Raw genomic sequence first — 23,298 nt, forward strand, 5'->3', positions numbered from 1 at the left:
TATATGTTGGTCTTAAAGCTTAAATACTCTAATTCATAATATATTATTACTCAATATTAATACATTCTAAATCCATCTTGAGCCTATTTCATGTTTTAATTGCTTGCCATTTAAAGACATATTATTGCTGATGAGAGAAAACTCTCAAATCAACTAAATTGTGAGCTGGCTGATATTCTGAACCTATTAGAAATGCTCTATAATATTACGATTTTCCAGCTACCCAGAGAATGTTTCTAAATTTTGGCTACATATTTAATTTTGGCGTTTACCTAAAATTAAACATGATGAGGCTGACCTTGTGATTCTACCTACATCCTCTCTCCTTGGGCTGGTCTTATCATAATTGCAGTCCCTACTTTCTGTCTCCTACTAAATCCTGTTCTCTTGCGTGATCTTCAGGCTTCATGAAGTTTTAACCAGTACTTCTGATTTGTGGCCATATCTTACCACTGTTCCTTATGACTCTTTGAAAATCTTTTCTTTCTTGTCCCTACTTGTATCACCCTCTCTCAGCATTGTCACCTCCTGTCCAGCTGCTTATAACCTGGTCACTCTCTTCTCTCATTATTCCATTTTGTATGCTGCCCCATGAGAGTTAGCATCAGGTAAGTACTTTTGATTAAATTCTGGTCTCCTCAGAGCTCTCTATGAGTGTCCATCATTCCTCACTGAGGTTCTTCACCCCTCATGGTCACGTCCAGCTGAATTGCTCTTCCCATTTGCCAGCCATGGACAACAGCACTGACTCGGACCTAAAGGGTATCTAGGTCTACCTAATGAGAGTCAGGCAACAGATCTAGAGGGAATGAATGCATTGTGCTTCTCTTTATCATTCATTTTTGCTTACTTTTCATGGGAAATTTAATGGAATTATATTTCAGGGAGACCTCTATTCTTATTTTCTCAGGGTTGTTTTTTTTTCTCCTTGAGTGTGATGATATGGGGAAGAAGTAAAAGAAGTAGGAATAGTTAGGAAGTGCATAGGGGTTCTTTGCCCTTGGCCAGTAGTTGTGGGGTGGTTGGTGAGGCATTGAAAACTTGATGTGGTAAATACAATGTTTGTGGTTTGACTGGTTTTGAAAACTGTTGGCACTTCTCATACCAGACCTACCAATCCCAGGTAGGCAAAGCCTGTCATTCTCCATAATTCAGTTCTCCTGATTTCTGACCATTTGTCCTATGCCTTGGACACGTATCCATTCTTTTCTACCATGTCTCTATAAATTATTTAATTTTTGACTCAAAAGCTGGGTCCTTTAGAAAATCTTACATTTTATTCCAGTGTCATATGATGGTTGGCTAGACTTAAAGAGATATGATAAATATCAAGAGTTGGTTGTTGTCTAAGTGGAAAAGAATAATATAAATACAGAAGAGCAAAAAAAAAAAAGAACAATTATTGTGTATCTACTATGTGCCAAACACTGTTGCAAATAGTTTACAATTTATTGACTTACCTAATCTTTACAACCACTCTGTGAGGTAAACACTCCTATCCTCATTTTATGGATGAGGAGATGGAGACACAGAGAGGTTGAGTAACTTCCTCAGGGTTGTAGAGCTAGTGAGAGGAAGAGATAGGGGTTAAATGATTAGCTTTTAACAGCCATGCTATACTGCCTTTCTGGTACTTACTGGCTTTTCCTTTCTGATTAATATTGTCTTTTCATTAAAGTGTGGTACATTTGTTATAACCCGTAATATTCATTGGCAAATGTTTGGAATCCCTTGTATAAATGATAATTCCACATTTTTGTGTGTCAGCACTTTCAGAAACTGGTATCTGGTAGATACAGGCCCATGAGTAATGATCTGTACTGTCTTTATGTTTTAATTGCTTATTGTTTCATAATGGCCTATGGAATAGACTGTGTACTGTGTGTGTACTTTTTTTTTTTTTGTTAGTTTGTTTTTTCGTTTGCGGTACGCGGGCCTCTCACTGCCGTGGCCTCTCCCATTGCGGAGCTCGGGCTCCGGACGCACAGGGCCAGCAGCCATAGCTCACAGGACCAGCCGCTCCGTGGCATGTGGGATCTTCCCGAACCGGGGCACGAACCCATGTCCCCTGCATCGGCAGGCGGACTCTCAACCACTGCGCCACCAGTGAAGCCCCTGTGTCTGTACTTTTGAGGGACGATCCTGTGTCTGCTTCAAACTCTGTAAAGCTCTTTGTACCTCATAGAATTCTAGGTACTTTGTGGATGGGAAATCTGGAGACCCCAGTCTTAGTTTCAGTGGTGTCAGTAGCCTGCTCTGTTACCTTGAATAAGTCACTCAGTCTCTTAGACACTTAGTTTTATAACTTTAAAATCAAGGGAGTGAGGCTAGATGACCTCTGTCCTTTTGCTTGTGATTCTGGCGTACTTATTTTTGGTGAGAGATGGTGTTACTTATAGTATCTAAGGCTCAGTTTGTGTGCTTCCTAAATATTTAGTATTAATTGGTTTAAATTTTCTGTTGAAAGTTGCTTTTGGAAATTTAGTAACACTTTTCAGGAGAATATGACATTGTCTTTTATATATATAGAAAAGTTAGCCTGTTGCCTACAGACCAAAGACTATGTTTTCTGAATGATATAGCTTCTAGAAATGGCTAATTTTGTCTTATTCTCCCTATTGCAATGGAACATTGTTTCCAGATCAATGATTTGGGTGAAAGAAGTAATCTGTGGCCATTGAATTGGTGATTAAAGGATCAAATCTAAGTACAACTACTCTTAGGGATAGAAGAGGGAAAGAGTGAGCTAAGGGGCAATGCAGGAGCCCTGTGGGGTGCTCCTGGAGCCACCTGGATCCCAGGATTGATTTGTGAGTAAAGGCTGGAAAAGTGACTTAATCCTATGTTTCCGATTGTAGCCTGAGGCTGTTGATGCACATTTACATTGGTCAAGATTGGTGGAGGAAGTGGATTTGATTTAATCTGGAGGTGGTGGTGGTGGTATTGGTATCAGTGGATCCTGCTTTTAGGAGCTAGGGGAAGTAGGCACAATGAAATGCGGGTGAGGTTCAAAATATACTATGAAATTCAGTGAGCATGCAGGGGCCTGAGCATCAGCTGCATAAGTAGAGGCAGAATGAGTAATGGCTACTAGAAGCAGCATATGTGAAACAAATCTTTTGGATTCACTCAGAATGAGTCAGCACTATAATGTAGCTGCTGTGCTACACATGAAGGAAGAGGTGAGCAAAGCTGATCATACTTGGATAGTAGAGGGACAAGGATAAAGAAGGTATGAAAACCAGCTCATGTGAAGGGTTGTTGAGGAGGCTGAGTGTGTTTATTCAGCCTGGTGAAGAAAAGACATGCACGTGTGTATGTGTGAGAGTGTGTGTGTGTGTGTGTGTGTGTGTGCGTGTGTTGTGGGGAAGGAGGGGATGGATGGTTTGGTAGAAAAATCACTCATGAAAACTTCCCGAAGAGATTTGAAGGACTAACATTCAAAGTATTATTTTTATTCTTTATAGTATAGGGAAAAAAGCATGGTGATTGGGAAGCTACAAAGCAACAGATTTCTGCTAAATACTAAGGAAGAAAGTTAGAATGATCTCAGTGGGAGTGATCTTTCAAAGGGCAAGGATTTCAAATTAGGCTGGAGTGACACTTGCTAGGTAGCTGTAGGGAGGGTTTAAGTATTAAGTCCCATTCCTGGGCACATGTCTGGAAAAGATGAAAACTCTAATTTGAAAAGATACACGCACCCCAATGTTCATAGCGCACTATTTACAATAGCCAAGACATGGAAGCAGCTTAAATGTCCATCAACAGATGAATAGGTAAAGAAGATGCAGTACATATATGCAATGGAATATTACTCAGCTGTGAAAAAGAATGAAATAATGCCATTTGGAGCAATATGGATGGACCTAGAGATTATCATCCTAAATAAGTAAGTATTAGTCAGAAGTAATATTAGTTAATATTAATTTGCAATATTAGTGATTAAGAAGCATTAGTCTAAGTAAGTCAGACAGAGAAAGACAAATATCATATGATATTACTTACATGTGGAATCTAAAAAATGATATGAAGGAACTTATTTACAAAACAGAACTAGACTCACAGACAGAGAAAACAAACTATGGGGAAAGGGAGGGGGGAGGAAGGTATAAATTAGGAGTTTGGGATTAACGTATACACACGACTATATATAAAATAGATAAACAACGAGGACCTACTGTATAGCACAGGGAACTATATTCAGTATCTTGTAATAAGCTATAATGGAAAAGAATATGAAACAGAATATATATATATATATATATATGAATCATTTTGTTGTACACCTGAAACTAACACAACATTGTAAATCAGCTATACTCCAAAAAAAAAAAAAGTGGCTGGATGGTAGGTCAGTTTCTCCAGCACAGGTATGCAGCTTGTGTATGGTGAGCATGTGAAGGTGCTGTGCTTTGAGCTGTTTTTCACATGTTGGGGGAGGATTTGTGCTGAGCCATTCACCTCTCACCTAGTTGGTTCCCATGGGGTTAGGAGTATTGGCTTTGACCATGATCTGTCAGGCTAACTACTTGTGTGGAGATAATTTGAGATAATAGAATTAGGAGAAAATGGAAGTAGCCATATTCATAGAGTAGGCAACAAACCCCACAAATACCCTCTCCATCATTTACCATACAGTACCCTCTGGTACCTCTAATCCCATCTAGCTCTGAGAGTCACTTTCCCTTGTTTTGGTGCTCTATAGGCTTCTCTGCCCACTCAGTCTTCTAACCCCACTCTGCTTTTTATTACCTCCCTGGGTTATAGTTCCGTTATGTAAGCTTCTATACATGGGACATAGTGGTTAAGAGCCAAACTGCTTGGGTTTGAATCTCAACTCTGTAGTTACTCTCTGTGTGACCTTGGGCAGGTCTCCTGACCTCTCTGTGCTTCAGTTCCTAGATCTGAAAAATGGGGAGAGTTGTAATTAATACCTACCTCATAGGCTGATATGAGGATTAAATTAGTTAACATACATAAAGTGTTTTGAACAGGGTCTGACACATTCTAAGTGCTATGTAAATTGCACTTAAATTGTTATTATTGTTGTTATTAACATTATTAATATGGCATTTACATAAGCTTGTTTCTATGATAAGGAAGGGGAAGGGTATAGTATAGAGGATGAAATTGAAGACAGAGGGATAAGCCTTGGAGAAGAATCAAGATGCCCTTTTCCTGACTCAGGATGAAAGAAAGGAAGGATGGCCTAGAAGGTTCAGAGATGAAGAGAAGGTGAGAGAGGTCATGTCTGAATGTTCTCTATTTACTCTGTAAATTAGAGGTCAAGCCATATGATCAGAATGAGAGGTAGAGTGGGGATAGGGCCTTGAAGCAGGGTAGGAAAGGATGGGAATAGACCTTGTGAGGGTTAGAAAGAAACAGTGGTAAACAATGAAGACTGCCCAGCTGAGGCTGGAAACCCCTGCTATGAAATGGTGCCAGCCAGTAAGGTTTGGAGTCTTCTCTAACGGCCCTCAGCAGTCCACCAAAAATGGAGAAAATGGGTTGTGAGTTGAGGCAGGGATGAGAAGAGGAAGGGTGATTGCAGTGGAAGATCAAAGAGGCAAGGGAATTGGTGGTACGTATGAGACCATAAATAAAATTAAAAAAAGAACAAATGTCATATGTATACCCCAGATAGCAGCTGGGACCCCTTTGCCCTTCTTTGACCTGGCTTCATAACATATATACCATAATAGAATCCCATACTGCCATCAAAAGAATGAGGTAGATCTGTGTAACTTGGAAAGATGTCTGTGATATCATATTAAGGAAAAAGTGCCTTTTGCGTAAGACAATGATCAGTATTATACCATTTTTATAAACAAAAAAAGTCATAGAAAAATCCTGGAATATATGTACCAAATGCTTAAGAGTGCTTACTTTTAGTGGGGATAGGATGGATGGGGAGGTGAAAAAGGAAATTCACTTTTTATAACATACTCTATTTAAAGGGAAAAGTGTGTTGGGATTATGGGTGATATTTATATTATTTCTGATACTTTTCTTTTTTTTTTTTTTTTTTTTTTTTTTAAATTATTTATTTATTTATTTATTTATGGCTGTGTTGGGTCTTCGTTTCTGTGTGAGGGCTTTCTCTAGTTGCGGCAAGCGAGGGCCACTCTTCATCGCGGTGCGCGGGCCTCTCACTATCGTGGCCTCTCTTGTTGTGGAGCACAGGCTCCAGACGCACAGGCTCAGTAGTTGTGGCTCACGGGCCTAGTTGCTCCACGGCATGTGGGATCTTCCCAGACCAGGGCCCGAACCCGTGTCCCCTGCATTGGCAGGCAGGTTCTCAACCACTGCGCCACTAGGGAAGCCCCTCTGATACTTTTCTTTATCTTCTAACTTTCAGTAATCTACATGTATTGCATTTGTAAACAGAATTAATGTTTAAATATATGGAATGCATTGATGCATACAAAAGATCGCTACTTATTGTCTCTCAGTAAGTGGTGTTTATGCATTTAGAAAAATAGAGTGGGTCACAAGGAATAATGTTCAGCTTCACCAGACCAGTGATTAAAATTCATATTCAAGCAATGTTTAGGCACTCTGTACATTTACCAGACCAGCAAAAACAATGATAAATGTGATATAATTATATGTTAGTAGGAGAGGTGTGGACAGTGATATGTGAACATTATTGGTAGCTCTTTAAATTGGTTATCTTTCCCTCTGGAAAGCAACGGGTCAATTGTTATAGCAACAGCTCTTACGCTTTTTATATTTTATATTTATATTTTTATATTCCAAAGAATATTTTAGGAATATTTCCAAAGAAATAACACCCAAGCAAAACCAAACCAAACCAAACCAAACAAGAAACAACTTAAATGCTCTCAAATAGAATGTCAAAGCATTTATAGCATCTTAACCCATTTAATACTATGATGGGATAGTAAAAGTGACAAGTATATGAATTTTGTCAAGAAAGGACTTTTAATTGGGAATGAGTGATACAAAACATAAAAATAAAAATTCTAGATAGATTCTAAGTATCAACTATAACTGTGTAATGTATTTATATATATATACTGACAACAACCTGAAGGGAAGTAGAATATGTATTAATAGCTTAGCTTTATTTTTCTACTTTCTATTAAAATTCCTTTATTCCTAAAGAAAGGGGAGTCATAACTGAGGCAATTCTATTATTTCTTTGTTTTATTTATACACATTTTAATCCTTTAGTGTAATGATGAACTTTTTGGGTAATGTAAAGAAATAATAATTCATGTTTGGTCTAATTTTTCTGAGGTATTGAGTATTCCATTGCGATAATAAAACTAAGGGGATTTTTTAAAAAACAAAGAACATCTTTAACTTCTTGGATTATGTAAAAATGCCATTAATGAAGTTGCATAATAATTCTAGCTTTCACAAATCAAAAGAATTCAATTTTAGTTTTTTCATTTTCCAAGAAAGAATCGTCAATATGATCTATCTCATTGACTCCTTTAATGATAAAATATTCTCAAAGATGTTTTGTTAGTATTGGTGGGAAAAGCTTTCCACAGTTCCATTCATTCTAAATGCACTGACCGTACTTTTTAGGTCTTTATTGATTCTCTTCTCTCTTTTTGATTCTCTGTTTGAACTTAATTCATTTTTTTCATCATTTGAAGTCTCTACTATTTCTTTCTACATTCTTTCCCTTTTCGGTTTCCTGGAAACCACTGAGCTTGGCCTTGTTTGGTGAACTGCATTGTCATGATTGCATCAAAATGTTTAGCACTCGAAGCCTGTTGCTGAGCATTGTGGATAAGAATGTGGTTCACAAAGGATGATAAATCCTTGTGCTCTGATTCTTATTTTGACATGCTCTTGCCATTTAACCTAGTATAAGAATACATGGACCCCAATCAGAAGACTGGAGGGTTTCTTCTGCTCAGTGAATGGATGGAGGGTCTACCTTCAATTGCTAAACATGCCAGAATTGGAATTGGAATTATAGAATGTGAGAGCTGAAGGGGCCTTAGAGGTCATGTGAGCCAGTTCCATGGATCAGAAACCAAAGTCTTGAACAGCTAAGTGACTTTTCAAGGACTCACAATTAGTTATTGATAGACTTGGGCCAATCCCCAATGCTTTTGACACTTCAACCTGTGGATGTTTCATTAAATCCAACCTCTCTAGGTCACACCTGTATAGTTCAGCCAATTTTCAGCTAAGATTTGGGGCTACTCACAAATGTGGGCTTTATTCTAAAACTGTTAAGCTGTTACTAACAGTTAGAAATCTTTTCCAAATTCAACAGAACTCCAAACAAACCTGACATGTTTGTGGTTAAACTGGAAGACTAACTAGTATCCTTAAGTTTTCATACATTAACTAAGGCCTGAGTTGGAAAAGTAATTGTACTCTTTCTTTGGTGCCATTGTTCAGAACTGTAGGAGTTATTTAACCTTATTTTTTCATTTGTAACAGCTTTTAGGAAGCTGGATAAAATAACATTGACACCTAAAATTGGTATTTTTTTATAGAGTATACAAAGACCTCTTTATTTTTCTTCTGTAGGTGATGGCAGGTGTGTGCAATAATGATGAAAAATATTTGGTTGTGAAATTTTGAGAGTGAGATTTACACATTGATAGGTAAACAGACCTTACAAAATGTGTTCTCTTAGTCATAGGCAAAGAAACACATTTTGAAGCAAGTAAGTAGAACATTAAAATTTCACATGTATGTATATATATATATGTATAATTTGATGCAGAAGTTTGACAAAACTTCTTGCAACTGAATAGTATCATTTAATGGTTGAGAAACAGCATGTAGCAGTTACAGGTGCATGGCTGGTGTTCAGGAGTTATTGTGGAATGAATAAATGAGCCAGTAACCTTTTAAAAGTTATTGGTTACATGTGACATTTGAATATAGTGTAGGATAAATTGAAAACACAGCTAGCTATAGTGCTTTGGAAATAAGATGTTAAGGATAATTAGATGTTTTTTCATTGACTTATGTTGTTTCCACTATCATTTTTAATCCATTTATAAAATATGTTAGTAGATTTCAGTTTTAAATCCAATTTGGAATAAAAGGAGATATAAATATACCTTGTATTCTGCTTACACAATAAAAATGTTTTTATGAGTATTAAGGATATTTTCTTCTGGATTATGATTCTTCACATGTATTATGATAATGCGGACCTGATATTGTTATTGGGTGTAGTATTGGGCTGTTTCTGAATGATAATGTGCCATATCTTGAAAGTCATCTTCAAAATGAGAATTTTGATGACAATTTTGTTTCATAATACTACTTGTTTTTCCTCAAAGCTTTATTGTTGAGCAGAGGCTCTAGAAATATATAATAAAGCTAGTTAGATTTTAGCATAACTCAAATTTTGCTCTTTGAATTGATTTTCAGAGTTCATTGGTTGAGGCCATGTGCCATGGATGTGATTACCTGGAACAAGTGCATGGACATGCTTCAAGAAATAAGCAAATAATAGCACACTGAAGAATATAATTATATAAAGTAAAAGAAGTATTATAAAAAATTATAATGCATATACATAAAACACATTTAACCATTATAGCATTTATCAACATAAAATTAGAATGCATAGATAAAAATTATGACAATTTTAGAGGTTGAAATTAAGCCTATTATTTGGATGTTAACATGGGGTAGGAATACTGTTTAATTTCTTTTTCAACACCTAAGATCATTGTTAGCATCATTCTTTTAGTATATTAAATTTTTTTTTTTTTTTTTTTTGCGGTACATGGGCCTCTCACTGTTGTGGCCTCTCCTGTTGTGGAGCACAGGCTCCGGACACGCAGGCTCAGCGGCCATGGCTCACGGGCCTAGCTGCTCTGCGGCATGTGGGGTCTTCCTGGACCCGGGCACAAACCCGTGTCCCCTGCATCGGCAGGCGGACTCTCAACCACTCTGCCACCAGGGAAGCCCCCTGTATATTAAATTCTTGAATGATTCTTTCCCAATGGAAATGTTAGTTATTAATATTCATATGTAGTCTTTAATCCTTTTATTACCTCTTCAACCAGCTACAGCCAGTTTTTTTTAACTAGACCTTCAGACCCTAGATCTGCTTCTGGTTACCATCTCAGGCTCCCTCTGGCCAAAGCAGGGATTATCTAAAGCAGTGATATCAGCGTAGATGGTCAGAGAACTGTTTGTTACCGGTGGCATAAGGAAATGCGACCAAAACATAAATCCATACACTCTTTACTTCATCAAGAAAAGCTTGCTTAATGTTGTGGCTGACTTAAATTCTGGCATGGCTCTTTATCTCATAGTAGACCAGTAACAATCAGTTTGAGGCCTGGCATTGCCAGCAGGCCACTCTTGGAGGAGCACTGAGTGCGGGTCCATTCCTCACCTCTGCTGGTGAGGCCAGAGTGACTCATGTCAGGTTGGGGACCAGACCACATTCATTGTGTGAAACTGGGGCCAGAGTGGGACCAGTTGGGCCATGTGGAACATGGCCATGGAAGGAAGTTGAAAAAGCTGAAACAAAATGAAAAATACTACCTGGAATTATGAATCATATATAGTTTCATACTTAGAAATAAGAGAAAACAGTGGCCTTTCAGCCAGCCCTTGTGCCGGGTCTCTAAGTAAATGGGTTCTACTTCTAGCTATAGGGCCAACTAGAGTTTAGAGAAACTTCTCTTAGTAAGGAAAACCTAAATATGTTGGATAAAATGTGTTTTTTGAAAAGTAATTTTTAAAGCGTGGCTGAGCTGGCAGAAACATAAGGGAATCTCTTGGAGGACAGAGATGAAAAGGCAAAGGCAGTATGAATCAGGAGGGGTAAGTAGCCACTGGAGCCAGCTTTTGTCCCTGAGGTATCTAATGATCTCCAATGGCCCCAAGCCTGGGTTTTAACAGGCTGTGTGTGGGGGGCTCAGGCGATAGAGCCTGAGGCTGAGGAGTTGGCAACCATATGATTAAAACCTCAGTGGATGAGGAAAAACCTGCTCTGGAGAGGGAGTGGTAGAAACCTTGTGCTCTCATGTATGTATGTATGTATATATGTATGTATGTATATGTGTGTATGTGTGTATGTATGTTCCTATGTATGCATTTATGTAAGTATGTGTATATCTATCTATGTATCTATCTGCTTTGATTGTGGGTGAAATGGGAAAAAAAAGTCTCCCATGAGAATTTCTAACTACAAGTCTGCATGAAGGTAGGTTTTGGGTTTGAATTCACACTCCTTGCAGAGCCTGAGAAACCCCAGGTTGAATGTTTAGTTGAACGTGGTCTTAGAGAACTTAGAGTACTCCTGACTCCTGATAGAAGGAAAGGGAAATCTCTTCTAGAAGAAGACAATTTAAATCCTTATAGAATTCCCACAAATAAAGTTTAAGGGCCATGAATTCACAGTAAAGATCCCCTTTCCCCCTCAAAACAACCATAAGAAAATAAGCCACCATAAGCAAGAGTTAATAGAAAAAACACACTGCAGGATCAGTTCCACATAGACTGCAGTTTGGAACAGTATATTTCAGAGTGTAAAATAAGTCTGCCTAATATATTTAAAGAAATCAAAGGGGCTTTTGAGATTTGAAATGGAACCAATTAGAACTCATAGAAATGAAAATATAAAGTGGAAATTCTTGGAATTAGACCTTCCTTGATCTCTGCACAGGATCCTGGAACTTACACTTATTTTCCCCACATCTTTCTGTAACTTTTCTAAATCTTTGCATCATCTCTCTAGTGAGAACACCAGTATTTTCATATCAGCCAGAGAAAAGTTACGTAGTTTTTCTAGAATAGCACATCAGTGTCTGAACTCCAGGGCAGAAGAAGGAAAAAGGTATATTATAATCACACACAACCTACATTTGTAAGAATACACCACTGTTATTTTTTTTCCCTAGTAAAATGGATTTTTTTCAATTGCTTATCTGCCTTTCTTACTGCCTCTCTTAGCTTTAGCTTTTACAGTGTTAGCTCTTTATACTTGAACTTTTTACATTGAACAGTTTTAATTGGGACATGTACCAGATTTAATAAAGAAATGAACTCCCTGATTCATTAAAACATATAAAAATGACTTTATTTTTCAGGACAGTTTTAGGTTTACAGAAAATTGTGCAGAAAGTGTACTCATATACCCACTCGCAGTTTTCCCTTTTACTATCATCTGGCTTTCGTGTGGTACATTTACTACAACTGATGAACAAATATCGATGCATTATTAATGTTCATAATTTACATTAGGGTTCGTGCTTTGTGTTGTATAGTCTATAGATTTTTTTTAATAAACTTATTTATTTTTGGCTGCATTGGGTCTTTGTTGCTGTGCATGGGCTTTCTCTAGTTGCGGAGAGCCAGGGCTACTCTTTGTTGTGGTGCGTGGGCTTTTCATTGCAGTGGCTTCTCGTTGCGGAGCACAGGCTCTAGGTTTGCAGGCTTCAGTAGTTGTGGCACATGGGCTCAGTAGTTGTGGCTCGCGGTCTCTAGAGCACAGGCTCAGTAGTTGTGGCACACGGGCTTTGTTGCTCCGTGGCATGTAGGATCTTCTGGACCAGGGATTGAACCCGTGTCCCCTGCATTGGCAGGCAGATTCTTAACCACTGTGCCCCCAGGGAAGTCCCTAGATTTTTTAAAAAGATTTTTTGATGTGGACCATTTTTAATGTCTTTATTGAATTTGTTACAATATCGCTTTTGTTTTATGTTTTGGTTTTTTGTTCCTGAGGCATGTGGGATCTTATCTCCCTGACCAGGGATTGAACCTTCACCCCCTGCACTGGAAGGCGAAGTCTTAACCACTGGACCGCCAGGGAAGTCTCCAGTCTATAGATTTTAATAAACGCATGAAGTCATATTTCTACCATTACAATATCATGCAGAATAATTTCACTCCCTAAAAATCCTGTTCTGATTCATTCCTCCTCCTATTCCTCTGAATCCCTCGCGACCACTGATCTTTCTTCTATGGTTTTGCCTTTTCCAGAATGTCGTGTACTTGGAATCATGTGGTATATAGACTTTAAAACATAATAGATAATTTTTTGAGCAGTTTTAGGTTTACAGAAAAAAAGTGAGCAAAAAGCACAGAGTTCCCATGTATCTTTTCACCACTATTGGGGCCCCGAAATTTCCCCTATTATTAATGTCTTGCATTAGTGTGGTGTGTTTCTTACAATTGATAAGACAATCTTGATACATTATTTTTTTTAATAAGTTTATTTTATTTATTTATTTTTGGCTGCATTGGGTCTTTGTTGCTGTGCGTGGGCTTTCTCTAGTTGTGGCGAGCGGGGGCTACTCTTCGTTGCGGGGCGTGGGCTTCTCATTTCGGTGGCTTCTCTTGTTGTGGTGCAGGGGCTCTAGGTGCCTGGGCTTCAGTAGTTGTGGCGCGTGGGCTCAGTAGTTGTGGCTCGTGGGATCTAGAACGCAGACTCAGTAGTTGTGGCGCACGGACTTAGTTGCTCCATGGCATGTGGGGTCCTCCCGGACCAGGGCTCGAACCCGTGTCCCCTGCATTGGCAGGCAGATTCTCAACCACTGTGCCACCAGGGAAGCCCCCTGATACATTATGATTAACTAAAGTCAATAGTTGTGTTGTACAGTCTGTGAGTTTTAACAAGTGTGTTACATGTACCCATGATTACAGTATCATACAGAATAATAGCTTCATTGTCCTAAAAATCCCATGTGTACCACCAGTTCATCCCTCCCTCTCCCCCCATGAATCCCTGGCCACCACTGATCTTTTTACTGTCTTCATAGTTTTCCAAAATGTTGTATATTTACTGTCATATAGTTTTCGGAATGTCATATAGTTGGAATAATACAGTGTATAGAATTTTCAGATTGATCTCTTTCACTTAGCAATATGTATTTAAAATTTATTCATGTCTTTTTTGTGGATGGACCTAGAGACTGTTATACAGAGTGAAGTAAGTCAGAAAGAGAAAAACAAATATTGTATATTAATGCATATATGTGGAATCTGGAAAAATGGTATAGATGAACCGGTTTGCAAGGCAGAAATAGAGGCACAGATGTAGAGAACAAACATATGGACACCAAAGGGGGAAAGCGGGGGTGGGGGGCTGGTGTAATGAATTGGGAGATTGGGATTGACATGTATACATGGATGTGTATAAAATAGATAACTAATAAGGACCTGCTGTATAAAATAAATAAATAAAATTCAAAAAAAAGAAAAAAATAAAATTTATTCATGTCTTTTTGTGGCTTAATAGCTCATTTCTTTTTATCGATGAAAAATAATCCATTCTGTGGATCTACCACATTCATCTACCAAAGCACATTTTGGTTGCTTCCAAGTTTTGGCAATTATGAATAAAGCTACTACAAACATTTGGATGCAGGTTTTTGTGTGGCCATAAAATTTCGGGTTATTTAGGTAAATACCAGGAGAGCGATTGTTGAATCTTATGGCAGCCTATGTTTAAATTTGTAAGAAATTGTCAAACTGTCTTCCAAAGTGGCTATACCATTGCATTTCTACCACTGAGGAATGAGAGTTCTTATTGGTCCACATCCTTGTCAGCATTTGGTGGAGTATAGATTCAAGCTTTCGATCTAGCGGGAGAGGATAGGACTGGTAAACAAATATGATAATATAAAGCAGAAGAAACAACGGACATGAGAGAAGTGCAAAGAAAGTGCTATAATTTGTTCAAAATAGAGAAGGATCATAGCAGAGGGATCTGGGAAGGCTATGTGGAAAATGTGAAATCTGAGTTGAATCTTGGGAAATGTGTAGGGCTTTCCTTTGTGTAGATGGGAGTGGGTATTATAGAAAGAAGATACTTTGTAGAAAAGGGCTAGATACGGGAAAGCTTGGGCCATTTTAGGGAATAGTAGGCAAGATCAGTGGCTTCTATGGATTAATACAAAGGTTTGAGTTCATGCTAATGACACAGAGATACATGACGTTTTGGAAACTTGAACTTTTCTGAAGCAAGAATGTGAACCAGGCTTTCTGTAGTGCTCTTGTTTGGGAGAGGGTCACTTAGTGAGTGTGCACCCCAGCTGCCAGCCCAGCATCTACTGCCAACCCAGCTCTCCTAGTCTCAACTTGACATCACATGGACCTTAACACTTGTGGGTATTAAAAGCTATGTTTCTATGTTTTTATTATTATTATTAAAAAAGCTCTTCTGGTGGTGGTGATTGAGATTTGCAAAGAGGGAAAAGACATTGGTTCTTAGTAACAATGACAGTTGCTTCAGATAAATGTAGAAGTGGAATGCTGAATTAGTTATGTGATCAGATTGGTGACAGGAGTTTGGAATTTTGCAAATGACGTGGGACAAAGCCTTTCTATGATCAAGGGTCTGCTTATATCCAGTTTGACTGGAAGAGAACAGAGGAAAATAAAATTGTAAAAGTAGAATAGGGTCATATTTAATGGCAGGATATGGCAGGCTGATAAAGTTGTATGAGCAGCTGTTTGATATGATCTGAACTGAACTTAGAGAAAAGTTTTTATTGGTGTGCTAATTAAACTTATCCTATCAACAAAGGCGATGCTGAAAGTTACTATAAGGACTGTTCAAATAAGTAGAAGTTCAGTAAAATGAAATGATTCACATAATAGATGTTTTATTCTCAAGGCTTCTGTTCTCCCAGTTTTGTACCTTGCATGAAGATTGTAGGTTGTGTTGGATTTTTCTGTAATCTCCATCTCTCTAGGTAGTTTTTCTGTCTCTCTAGAAGAACTGCAATCATATTTGTTATAAAATGATTATAACATGTCTTTGGTAGACATTACCGATTGTCTACCCCATTTACCCTTCTTCCTTACTGATAAAACTCTGGGACAGCCATATGCCTAGTTTACAATACTCACAGTCTCAGATTCCCTTATATCTAGGGGTGGCCCTGTGCACCAGTTCTGGCCAATGGGGTAGAAGCAGGCATGTTCTGATAAAAAGAGAAAGACTCAGCTGACATTTGCCCTTTGCCCTTCATCCTTTCTCTTCTTCTTGGTTGGAGCATAGAAATATTTCTTGAACCTTCAGGAGGCATCTTGAGAACACGAGGGCAGAGCAGAAAGATAAAGGAGGATGGGGCAGTGATGCCATCATGAAGCCACTGCATCACCCCTTATCTGCTGACCTCTGACCTATCTCTCTTTTTTTTTAAATTAATTAATTTATTTTTGGCTGCGTTTTGTCTTCGTTGCTGCGCGCGGGCTTTCTCTAGTTAAGGCGAGCGGGGGCTACTCTTTGTTGCGGTGCACGGGCTTCTCATTGCAGTGACTTCTCTTGTTACGGAGTTTGGGCTCTAGGAGCGCAGGCTTCAGTAGTTGTGACTCACGGGCTCTAGAGCACAGGCTCAGTAGTTGTGGTGCACAGGCTTAATTGCTCCACAGCACGTGGGATCTTCCTGGACCAGGGCTCTATCCTGTGTTCCCTGCACTGGCAGGCGGATTCTTAACCACTGTGCCACCAGGGAAGCCCTGACCTATCTCTTAAGTTAGAAAAATCAACCTTGGCTATGTCAGGCAGGTCTTGTCGTTTTTTTTTGTTTTTTTTTTCTTTTAGTGAAAGTAATACTCATTGATACAGTAGCCTACTTCCAGTCAGATATAAAATGTTTAACATTTCATGCTAGTGCATCAGTGGGATTAAGGGAATTAATGAGTTTTGCAGGGGAATTTCTGTGGCACTTCAGTGTGTCTGCCTTGTGGGATGTGAGTTTCAACCCCAAACTGAAAGTTACACCTTCCCCCGGTGGAAGCAGGTTATAACCTCTCCCTGTTGCTAAAGTGAATACAGATGGCACAGAGGGCAAACATCAAGGGAAAGAACTCTGATCACGAGGAGCACAGAGTGCTCAAAGTAGTGCAGGAACTTCCAGTAGACACAGAAGTCACTTTGCGGGTAAGCGAGTGATTAGCGACAGGCATTTCGCAGGCTGTAATGGAGGGAGCAAGCCTCCTGCAAAATGCCACTGGTGATGGCCCAGAGAGTATTTGCAGAGTAAATAGAAATGGTAATAAGAATCCTGGCACGATGGACTAACATTCTAGATCAGCACCATCCAAAGAAATACAGTACAACCAACATATATATCAGTAACTTCAAGTCTTGCAATAGTCACTTTAAAAAGGTAAAAACAAGCAGGTGAAGTTTTATTTAACCCAACACATTGCCTATTATTGTTTTAATGTGTAATCAATATAAAATTATTAATGAACTAATATATATATGTATCACATCTTGGTCTCGACTAGTCACATTTTTAGGTGCTCAGTATCCACATGTGGCTAGTGACTACTGTATTGGACAGGGCAGTTTTAGAGAAGAACAAAGTGATTTATATGCTATACAGATACATTGGTTTATTCTAAAAACAAAAAAAGTAAAAATTTTCACCAAAATTCTAATTGTCTAGGGTTGTAGAAGAAATATGCATAAGTTAACTTCTAGGAGAATCTAACAATGGTGAGGAAAAAGTCCTATGGAAAATGTCCAGCCATCTTTTTAAAGAGTCACTTTTTAAAGTGAGCCTGACCTGGGTTGTTAGATATGATCTAAAAAAAAAAAAGATGGCCAAGAAATGAAAATTAAAAGATTTATTGAAACCACATGTATAATCTTGGAAACAGAAAAAATACTCTCAATTTCACCTCTTGAGTATATTAAGAAGTAAGAAACTATTTGTGTCTTTTGGGGATTATTCACAATGTCTAGCTAAAATGTTGGGAATTTATTTAACTTGTTCTACCATTCTGCTGTTACAGCCTTTTCCTTCCTTAAATTGGGAGGGATGAGAGAAGACAAATTTCAGGAACACAGAAAAGGCTTTGTTACTTCATTGTTATAGTCATTGAGATTCATATCAACTCAGTTTGTATTTGATTCCTGAAGTTAGAATATCTCAACCATTTTTATTTGGGCATAATATTTGCTAATGTAATTGTTGTTTATCTCAGTTCATTTAATGAATCAAATATTCTGAAGGGTATTTAACTCTACTTTCTTTTTGGTCAACCAGCATCAGATACTGTTTATCAGTAGCAAAGAGTCTGATGTCTCAGCAGGTCCCACCTCCACCAAAGTGCCTCTTGCTGGTAGTACTAGAGAACATTTAAAAAGGTTTCTGCAGACATGCATGAAGTTTTTTAGTTTGTTTTGTTTTGGTATGACTAGAGACACACTTTGTGAAGACAAAGGATTCTCTTGTGCCCAACTAGAAATAATAGATGACTGCTTCTATTTTATTTTTATTTTTTTAATTGACGTATAGTTGATTTACCATGTTGTGTTAGTTTCTGCTGTACAGCAGTGATTCAGTTATATACATATATATATTCTTTTTTAATATTCTTTTCCATTATGGTTTATCACAAGATATTGAATATAGTTCCTTGTGCTATACAGTAGGACCTTGTTGTTTATCCATTCTATATATAACAGTTGACATCTGCTAATCCCAAATTCCCAATCCACCCCTCTCCCAGCCCTTTCCTTCCTTGGCAACCATAAGGCTGTTCTCTGTGTCTGTGAGAGATGACTGCTTCTAAAGATGAAGAAGGAGACTTTGTTGAAAGATTTTTTATTATAAAGTAATTATGTAAACCTGGTTAGCAAAAATGACTTTTTAGAGAATTCAGGCAACCCAGAAGAGTATAAAGAAGAAAGGAAAAATCACCCATAATGTCACTTCTTGGAAAGGTGACCTATAATACAGCCATAGTTAACCTGTGGCCATTATCCTTCTGGACATTTTTCCTATTCAAATGCTCCTCTCTACCACCACACACATCCCCTCCCCCCTTGTCTCCTTCCTTTCCTTCTGGTTTTCTTTGTCTTTTTACAAAACTGAGGCCATATTCTACAGATATTTCATAGTCTGCTCTTTCCTTTAACATTCATTATGGGCACATTCCTATGTTAATAAAGTATATACCCACCTCATCATCTTAAATAGTATGCTACTATGATGAGTATATGAGTGTGTCTATTGAGCCAGTCCTGTAATTGTTCATGTCTAGTTATGGTCAGTATTTTTGTTGTTGTAAACCATGATGAAGTGAGCATCCTTGTCTATGCATTTGTTGAATTATTTTCTTAGGATAAAGTCCTAAGTGGAATTGCCGAGTCAGAGTATATGTAGAAAGAGTTTGGCTCTACTGTTGCCAAATTACCCTCCAAAGATGATGTTTAACTTATACATGCACTAACAGTGTTCTGGAGTGCTAGATCTATGCCTATAGTGTTACCATTAAAAAAATTTGCTGCCAGTCTGTTAGTTTAAAATGGTGTCATTGCTTTAGTTTGCATTTTTTGGTTACTAGTGAATTTGGACATGTTTTCAAATGTTTACTGGCAGTTTGTATTTCTTCTTTGGTGAATTTTCTATTTATATATTTGTTCATTTTTAAGAATTAAGGTATTTTTCTTTTCTTTTTAATATGTAGCTATCTTTATATATTTAGAACACATACTCTTTGTTACATGTTATAGACCTATTTCCAAAATGTTAAATTATACTTACTGTTTTCCAGTTTTTAAAAAAGTTTGCAAGGTGCTGTTTTTCTAGCTTATTATCATGTGGAGTCATTTGTGAGAAGTATATGTGGGTTGTTGCAACTTGCTTTGTGTTTCTTGAAATGATACATCAAAAGTATTTATATCCTTTCATGTTGAAGCCCTGCATCTTTTCTAGAGTATGTTTTGAGTACGTTGTGTCAAGGAAATCACCATCTAATTATGTTCCTGCTAAAGCGTCTGTTATTGACTTTGAAGTTTGCTGCTAATCTCTTCTTAGCTACATTTCTTTGGATCTAAGTTTTAGATAAGCAGTGGCAAGTGAAAACATAGAAGAATGTAATTTCTTTTCTTGAGGGAGTGTACTTTTAATATTTTAATTTAATGTTAAAAATGGAATTAGCCAACACCATTTTTATTTTTATTTATTCTATCTCTACATTATATGAAAACACACATAATCAACATCAATGGTCTGAGATTATCCTTCAGAATATTTTCTGAGCTGGTTATTCAAGCAATGTACAGCAGTTAGTAAAGTCTTTAACAACGTATTAAGATTTGACAGACCTGTTAACCGATGCTGTATCACGTACTTGAATGTTGAATGGTCTCATGCAAAAAAGAAATGGTAACTAGGTGATGGGATGGAGGTAGTAGCTAATGCTATGGTTGGAACCATTTTGCAACATATATCAATCAACACGTTTGTGTACCTTAAACATATACAATGTTATATGTCAATTATATCTCAGTAAAGTTGGGGAGCCAAAAACTTTTGAAATACTTAGTAAAAAATAGGGCTTTTCATAGTTTGGAAAGTCTACCCCCTAATTGCTGTTTTTAGCTACTGTTACACTTTTGGGTATGAAAGTAACATGGTAATATTAAATTTGACTATGAAAGCTACTAATATATTAATATATTAAATTCATGTCTCTAAGAATTTTAAATAGGGGACACAAGGCAAATAAATACATAAATAGTGGGAGAATATAAACAATAATTTCAAGATTTTGAAGAATACAGTATAGAAGCTACTTTGATTTGATACTTTGGCAAATAGGAAAGAAAGCTTTATAGGTAGGGCTTGAGTTACTCAGAGAGAAGGAGGGGAATGGGACAAGTGGAGGAGGAACAATTGGATGCCACAAGGATACGGATGAGGATTGGCAGCCATGGAGGGCAGGCTCCAGGAATGGATCCTGATGTAGGGGTCAAGGACTAACCTTAGGTAGTCAGCTAGAACCTTATCAAAGTAGTGGGCTTGCATGACAAGATTGCATGCAATCTTTTTTCTTAGGTTGCAGGCAATCTAAGAAAATGGGTAAAATGCTGAGATATGCAAACATGAGAGGGGACAACATATGTGAAAACAAGACAGAGAGCTCTAAAACCCTATGGTTCTATGAGTCTGTATGCTGGGAAAATGTAACCCTCACTGACAGTGAATCTCTACTACAAATTTAAGGGAGAAGAATTGGTCTAAGAAAGAGAGATTGTGTAATTCATTATGATTTTTCTATGGTACCTAACTCACATTACGTATATTTTTAATTATTTGATTAGTTGACTAAAAATACCTTTGAAAACTGGGTCATAGTGTAATTCAAACTTTGTACATAATGTATTAAGACATAAACTTATGTAGTTTTTGAGAATTTTGTGTATATAATTTGGATCTTTTAAAAGTTGGCTTTGTTTTATAATGCTTGCTGGGTTTTAGCCATCCATTTTTAACCATATATTCCATTTAGACAAATTTCATAATTCTTAAAACTTTGATATTCTGACTTCTATATTCTTGACACTGGGTTAGTGAAGTCATGATGATAACTCAGAGTAAATAGGATGAGATCACAAGGCCTCAGTGGTCAAGATGGCTACATATTAAAATCTTTGAATCAGAGTGAAAAACAAAAAGACCACTCAGTGTCATTTGCAGAGCATCATTATTCCCCTTGCTTTTGTAGTGCATTGTAGTTTGGAAAGTATTACTTTCCAAGGGACAAATAATACTTGTCCCTGCTGTTTGACTTGATCTTCATGACAGCCTTGGAGGTAGGTATAGTCATTACTACCTCTACTGTTACAGGTGAGGACACCAAGACATGGGGCTTAGGTGACTTGCTTGTAACCCATATCTCCTGACTTCCGAGAAAGTTCTTTAAACATATAGAGCCTCTGTCATTATTATTTGATCATAGCTCCCTAATTGAATGGTATTGGAAGGCAGTACTTTTGATTTTCGTCTTCTTTGTATGTGTCATACCATTTCAGGCTTAGTGGAATAGGTATTCAAATATTTGAATGAATTCTTTTTCCCAAGAAAGGTAATAATACAGCCCTACCTTAAATAGATTGTTAAAACCTGCCTTACTCTGGCAGATGTTTTGAAAAAAATTAGATATAGGGGTAGATCAACAGCCACACACTTAGCTTGATTCCTTTGGAGAGATTTATTGCAGCGGTTAAGCGTGCAGAATCAAGTGGGCAGACAAACCTTTTAATTAGCCCTTGATCATGGAGCTTACCTCATTCATTTCCTGGATCTGCAAGGGCACAAAGAGAGGTTGTTTCAAATAATTTTCATACTGTTTTTGTGGCTCATATACTTGACTGTTCAGGAGCTACTAGACCATAAAATCCAGCCAGTGAGAGCATTGGAAGTCCCAGAGCTCAAAGGTTTATTAAGTGGTGTGAAGCTCTATTGTCTTGTGCATGTGTTAAATAATTGCTGTCAGTGCAAGACTGTTAAAAATTCCCAGCTAGTAATAACACGAATAGTACTTTATGGCTTCAAAAGGAGATAAAAGAAATTTCTTATTCAGCATTTTGGCGGCATCACAGCAGATGTCAGTTTTGTTATTGTGAGGACTTTACTTTTGGCAGATGCTCTCCCTTCTGGCAGCAGAGCTCTAATTACCATATAAATTAAGCTGGGAAATGAGCGGAGGGCACAAAGCCCGGCCCCTTCTGCTTATACCCACTTTGCGAGGGCTGCAGTGCCAAGCAGGCAGAATGGGGGCCCATGCGATGGAGAGGGCTCCACCTCCCCTTTCTTTCCATTCAGATTGATTAGAGGAACATAAAGCTGCTTAGCTGCTGTGCAAACACAAGGATCATTCTTTCTTTTTTTCTCTCTTTTTTTTTCTTTTTAACCCAGTGTCGTCTCTCCAACAGTATTCCATGAATTAGCCTAATCCATCCTGCTTTAATTCAGAGGCACTAATTATATTTCAGCATACATTGTTACACACTAAATTATAAGTATCCTTACTTTAATCAGTTGTAACTAGTCCTTAAATTGAGGGTTTAATACTTTCCTTTTATGGGATAACAGGCTTTGCTGTGTTATGTGATGGGGTTAGACCCTTTAGGACTTGAAGATGTGGATGATGCATTATTATTATTATTATTATTATTTTCCTAAAGAGCTCGGTATTTTCTTCTAGCCAGAGTGTAATTCAAAACTTTATAATGTCCTTTTAAAATGTGTAAAATGGTGTTTGATGCTTAGGTAGATTTGGGATGTGAACAAATAACCACAATTTGTAGGGACATAATTATAATACAGATGAATAATGGTTTATAACTGCAAAGCATTTCCCATGTAAATTATCTTGTTTGTTGTTTAAATTACCCTCAACATGGGTGATTTAGGGATTCATATGAGGTGAGTGCTGCAGGCCACACAGTTCGTTGGTAGCATAGAATGGAAGACTCATCGGGCTTTGGGGAGTTCTTTCCTCCCACTGTATGCTGCTTATTGACTGGAGGTTCCCCCCACTGTTAAGCTTACATACTTATAAAGTTCCTGA

General features: G+C 37.7%; 1 protein-coding gene across 1 annotated transcript in view; it reads left to right on the forward strand.

The window, feature by feature from the left end:
* FSIP1 (fibrous sheath interacting protein 1) overlaps window positions 1-23,298 on the forward strand; it is a gene marked incomplete at both ends in the record, with an annotated part of 215,831 nt that overhangs the window by 85,108 nt on the left and 107,425 nt on the right. The gene's annotated exons all lie outside the window — the stretch shown is intronic.

This window comes from Hyperoodon ampullatus (assembly GCF_949752795.1).
Source record: "Hyperoodon ampullatus genome assembly, chromosome: 3".
Taxonomy (NCBI): domain Eukaryota; kingdom Metazoa; phylum Chordata; class Mammalia; order Artiodactyla; family Ziphiidae; genus Hyperoodon; species Hyperoodon ampullatus.